This window comes from Zophobas morio, unplaced genomic scaffold (genome assembly GCF_036711695.1).
Source record: "Zophobas morio isolate AGI-343-1 ecotype UQ-CSIRO unplaced genomic scaffold, CSIRO_AGI_Zmor_V1 ptg000126l, whole genome shotgun sequence".
NCBI classification, from domain to species: Eukaryota; Metazoa; Arthropoda; class Insecta; order Coleoptera; family Tenebrionidae; genus Zophobas; species Zophobas morio.
Window position 1 is genome coordinate 88507 of NW_026972231.1, and position 6000 is coordinate 94506.

Consider the following 6000-nt stretch of genomic DNA (forward strand, 5'->3'; position numbering starts at 1 on the left):
AGACTGGACAAAGTTTCCAGCTATCATTATACCTGCCTCCGCTTCTACTGGCTATTGCTATTAATTTTTTAAGAGCGAACTAGCACCTGTCCCATGGGGCCACGACAAACCAGTCGCAAAACTAATCGCTCTTTACACTAGTTCCTGAGAGGTTATACTGCAAGACGAATCTGACGTGGTGGTTCAAGGGCGGCAGTTTTCTTGCCCTTTTGACAAGAAATATAAAAATCTTTGCCGCACGACAACTTTACCATTAAAAAGCGGTGTTTGATGAATGTCTTTAACTTGGGTTGCCAAGGGAGAATTAAGCTGAAGAGGATCTCCTTGTCGCCCTTTCTTCAAAGCGGTCGGGTTATGTAGGTTTCGCCAGTCCAGAGTAGACACTCCTCCGTCGCGTCCATATGGCTAAAGTAATTTCTGACTACCTCCACCCAAGGATAAGGCTTTTTAACTTTAGTATATAACAAAACGGTGGCTATTAGTTTGTACATCTTGAAAAAGTTTTCCTCTCCAAGGAATTTTTCGTTAACAATTTTATTCAGCTACCACGAATGGCAAACTGAAAATATTCGTGTTTTTCCTATTTTCTGTGATTTTAAATAACCGACTTTACCAATATCTCCTTGTTTTGTTTTTAAATTTCACAAATCAGACTCCTTACCACGTCAAAAAATTAGTCCTTAAATATTTTAATCCCTGCCATCTTACCTTTAATATTTAGACCTGTTATAATTATGAATATAAATATGTATTACATTTTTAGAAGAAAGAATTGTTCACTGACCTTAAAGAAAACGTTATATATCTCAATTTTTCCTAAGAGACTAATTTTTATTTTAAAAACTAGCAAAGCGACTTTAAGAGTACGATAGAAGCATAGTTAGACTGAACTATCGTCAAAAAGAATTTATAGTTTTGCCCTAGATGAGTAATTATCCTATGAAAGTTGTGAACACAACATTAAAGGCATGGCGTCTGAGTATCTTCTGGAGGGGTAAAAATTGCACAAGAGTCTAACAGGTCTTCCAACATTTTCAACTTATAGGCGGGTATACTAGGAAATTAAACTGATAACGCGTAGCTTGGGTGAGAGATGTCTTCATTTTTCTGTTTAGTGAAGTGCAATACTTTTCGTAACCAGCTCCACGAACTTTCAAAAGAAAAAAATTCATAAATTATTGGTTTTTAGGCTGCTATCCTAAAAAAAATTTCGAAGTTATAGCATTCTACTGTTAACTCCTTTTAACTGTTTAGGTAAGAATTTGAAACTAATAATAAAAAATAGAAAATTAGTGCCATTTACTCTTGTGATTAAAATTGTTAAAGAACTATTAAATTTACAACTTTAAGTTTAGTCGATGAGGGATCACTTTTAAATCTCGAGGGAGTTAATTACGCTTAAAGACAACAACGTTATTAAATAATTTAATTAAAGCTCAATAAAAAAAAAAAAGCTCAAGCATGACCGTAGCCCAGATAAAAACTTTGTATCACCTATTACTGGACAAAGTGGTTAATTTCTAATAAAGCCACTTTAAAGGTAGAGGATGTAAAAAGTGTATAATACGTATTCTTAAGTTAAGTATATATGCTGATAAATTTATAAAAGAATAAATAATATATACCACACTTAGTTCAATTATATGTCAGCCAACCATCATTAAAGCAGCTCACGAAAATTTATAATCATATTTTAGCTAGTGCAACATAAAAGGTCTAAGGGATCCATTAAAATGATAAAGCACGCCAAAGTTGAAACCATAAGAAGAATAATAAAAGTGTAATTGACTATTAAGTACAATTTATTTTAATCGAAATAATAATATATGAAACAGAAAAAGAATTCTAATAGAACTATGAACGTAACAAAGTCAAGGTCATATAAAAAGAGAAGTAAGCGCGCTTCACTGTAAAAAATATGAGATTAGAGGAGCTTTGCATCGGACGCGAGCCTTTTATCAAAGAATTGACCTCAGGTGGAGTTAAAATTTAGGTTATAACGAAGGCTAAATAGTGGGAACATTAGAATAGAAATAGGGCAAACTATTCAACATTGTGTGACTAGATTGTTCCTCCCTCAGATTTTTTTTTAACCATTTTCAAACCCTAATAATACCATGAGAATATTAAACTAATATAAAAAGAAACTCTTACTTTCCACTAAAGTAATAACCTCCATTCATTGAGTTTGAAGTATCCTAAAATATAGCTTACAACTTTTTTTTAAATATAACTCTGTTTCTCCAAAATATTCATAAAGCCTTTTAGTCTAACCGACCTACTATATGAAGTTATCTTTAAAAAAAATAGTAAATAGCTTTTCTCTGCCGAGCAAAGTAATTATTAAATAGGATAAGAATTAAAAATTTTAGAAACTTATATTCGTAAAACTGATTATTTTTTACAATGTTAACAAGTATTCTAATTTAATATAGTGTGAATAACCATCTACAACAAGTTCATCGTGCTCAGTGTTATTTTAAATGTAGGTTTTGTATTGTTAGGCTCTTGTTGGATTATAAGCATACTATTTCAACACTTTTGTATATAGTATTTTAGCCTCTATGGTTAATTTTTTCCCCCTCTTAAATGTTGTTTATCTTTAAACTATTACATGATTGAAGTGGCCCGATAAGGCGTATTTGCAATTTACATCCTCTGAATAGTCCCTGTAAAATTGCCAATAATATTCTGTCGGATTTAATATTATTATCATACCAAATGTAATTAGCGTTATCTTTCTAATTTCTTAAAATTTTCAGTTGGTTTTTTAGACTTTCATGGCGCAGTGATCGATTATTTAATTAGGGAAAGGATTAGATTTATCGGAATAAATTTATATAATTTCTTCCTCTTCTTCATTATAAGAAAAAATCTTTTTTTTAATTAGTCCTGCGTATCTCACATTTTAACTTAGCTTTATCAGGTTTTAAGGAATATAGTTCAGGTATACGGTTTTAAGTAGCATGTATAATAGTTATCACCAGTCTTTGAACCATACTGTGCTGTCAAACTTTTTGGTGGTTTTAACTTATTAAATTTATAAAAACTTAAAAATGTAAGTATATGAAAATTACAATATATATACTATAAATAGAAAAATTACAACGTGAATTTAATTTATCTCTAGGATCGTGTTACCCATCTTTAAAATGCATGCGAAAGACTAAATAATTAATGCTATTAATTAGATCCTATTTTTTACTTTAGTTTAATTGAAAAAAATTAAAGTTTTTTTTTATTAATATATATACCCCCTTTATAAAGAAATATCATCGTTTATAATTTTACTTTACAGCTATAATTCCAACATCCCATTTATAACACTTCCTTAAATAACCCGTAAGCTTCTATCGTTCACTACTTAAAAGAATTACACATTATATACAAAATAAACCTTACTGCCTATTTTAATTATTCTATAAACCGGACTTGGCCTAAACATCCACTTCCATTATGTTAGTAACTACACTTTTAAAAAACAGTTTAACTCAAGTTGCTCCCCTGGAAGGCAAAATGGTTTTTAAAAGGGTGTTAATATAAAGCATTAATATGCAGTGGTAACATCTTGAGTGTAATAGTAACTAGTTACTGCTAGATTGTAGGGTTGACCTTGCAAGTTTGTAACTTTATGCACCCCAACCTTTTCTTCCTTGTAAACTTATTGCCTTTATTTCTTTATGTAAACCAAGAATCAATGGGCTGGCATCACAGTCCTAGAAAAAGAATTTTATAATATAGTGATCAAATTATAGTGCTAGAGCTTAATGTTTTTAAGCTTGTCTTTAGTAAATTTTTTTTTTTCATAACCTCCGGCGAGGACAATATTCTAGCCATAATTTTCAATTTTATGCACTAATAAAAACTATTGTTTACCCAATGCTTATATTTGAGTTTTAATCTTCCAGTATACCATTAACATTGAATTACATTTTGTTTTAATAAAGTTTACTTCTAATTTATTCCAAATCGCTTTAGTTAACTTGCTAATTTAATTTAATGTGTTTCATTTTTTTACCGATTTTTAGGCCTGTAGATGAAACAAAAGGTCAAAGACGAAGGAGTACGGAAATAAGAGAAAAATCTCTCGATATAACCGAATTTTTGAGCTCTCTACAGGACGGTAGCATACGGGTTTAATATGAGTATTACTGGATGGCGATAGCTTGCGCCGTCCTCCGCTTCTTAACTGAGCTCTTCTGCCAGTAATTAATAGGTGTGTATAGTAAGCCGTTCCTAGATGGCAATAGCATCGCGAAGAAAAACGATGGCTAGGGACTCAAGCTGGAGCTCATGATTTAGACTAACCATAACGAGCCCAGCTTGAGCATAGCAATCTTCAAGCAAGAAGGCTATTGTTGGCGTGTGGTAGGTCCGGCCTAGACATCAGACGCTTAAGCCCTCTCCCCTCCTCTTAAACGTACTTACACATCTGGCCTTTACTGCTACATAATTTACTTGCTGTTGCCGTGGCAGGTTACTGTTGCTAATGACTCAAAAAATATTTCTTAAGGACACCTCGGGATTACAAAACGGCCCCAGTTAGCAAGTGTGATAAAGCGAACATAACGACGAAGAGTCAATCGTCGTATCGTCTAGTATAAGGCAAGAAGCGTGTGGGGCTTGCCGGGCTGTCGCACATTGCGCCCGTAAAGTGCAAAGAACAAAAGTGAATGAAGCAATTCTTGTGGGACCAACCTGTTAGTAGTTTTGGGAGCGATTGCGCAACGCCCGCAAGTGTATAATTGAGGCTGTTTTTAAGGTAAGAATTAAGCATCTAGAAACGAACAGATGAGCGAGCTATGACGCGCAACCACCGCGTATATGTATATATGTACTAGTAAATTATACACTTATCAACAGTACTAATACTATACTAATACGCTAAAACTGCACCACGCACTGGAAGCGCAAGCGCTATACACTTAATTTTTATCAAATTTCGTCTACTTTCATTAACGAACTAATGCTAACTCGTAGCCTATGATACAATACTAGCATACTAGTACAGTACCAGTATTGTTAATTATTACTTACTTTGTCCGGAAGTACGCAACTATTTTGTTAAAATAGCACTTAACCTTTTAAGCTTTCAGTAATTGGCATCTAGACACGAGGCTAAGAATATTATTTCCGTTACTCATTCAAAGAGCTTGTGCACGCGAACGCTTTCAGATTTAATAGCTAGAAGCAGTACTCCAAGAAGTTAGCTAAATTCACCAATGTTTCACCAAAGGTTCCAATGGCCCTTCTTCAGTTATGGATAAGAATCTATAACCTCAGAAGGTAACGCTAGTATACATTGCGCAAACTCCGTTCTGTTAAAGCTTACGGTTAATTAGCCGATCGCTTCGTTTTGCAAGTTTGTTCATCAAAGCTTGACTTCAAATCGCCTATATTTGGCATAGAGAATAAGCCATTCTCTAAGAAACACAGGTTTTAGAACATGTTTTGGATTCAAGTTGCTGTGTAGTTTTTATGAGGGTCCTCAAATCATATTTCAGACACCCCCTGCGACTCTGAAGATGTCACCTTGTAGGGTAACCACATTCAGAATGTGAGGTTAGTGTCCTTTGAATAGATAAGAACAAATAACTAGCTTATTTTAATCTTCAACTAAAGTCATTGAAACCATCCCTAGAAGGTTACTAAACACCACACGGCTATGTAAAAGTTTACACTAACATTCCTGTCCGGCTTCGGATGGCAGCCTCTTGTCTTATTCGATATTTCTACCTACTTGAGGATCTAAGGACCAACATAAGCAGCAGGCGCGTATACATAGGGGTCGATCCTGTTCGACCGCTTTACGACATATTCCTGGCGGCAAAAATTAACCATTGTCTACATGAAGAATGTACTAGACTATCGCGAGGGCCCAAAAATATGAACCATCTGCACCGAGATACATTGTACTCAGCACCTACACATCTGCCAAACCTGGATCTTTAAATGATGGATGACGCCTATACTGCTGTGGTCGCAGCGATAATCTAGGTT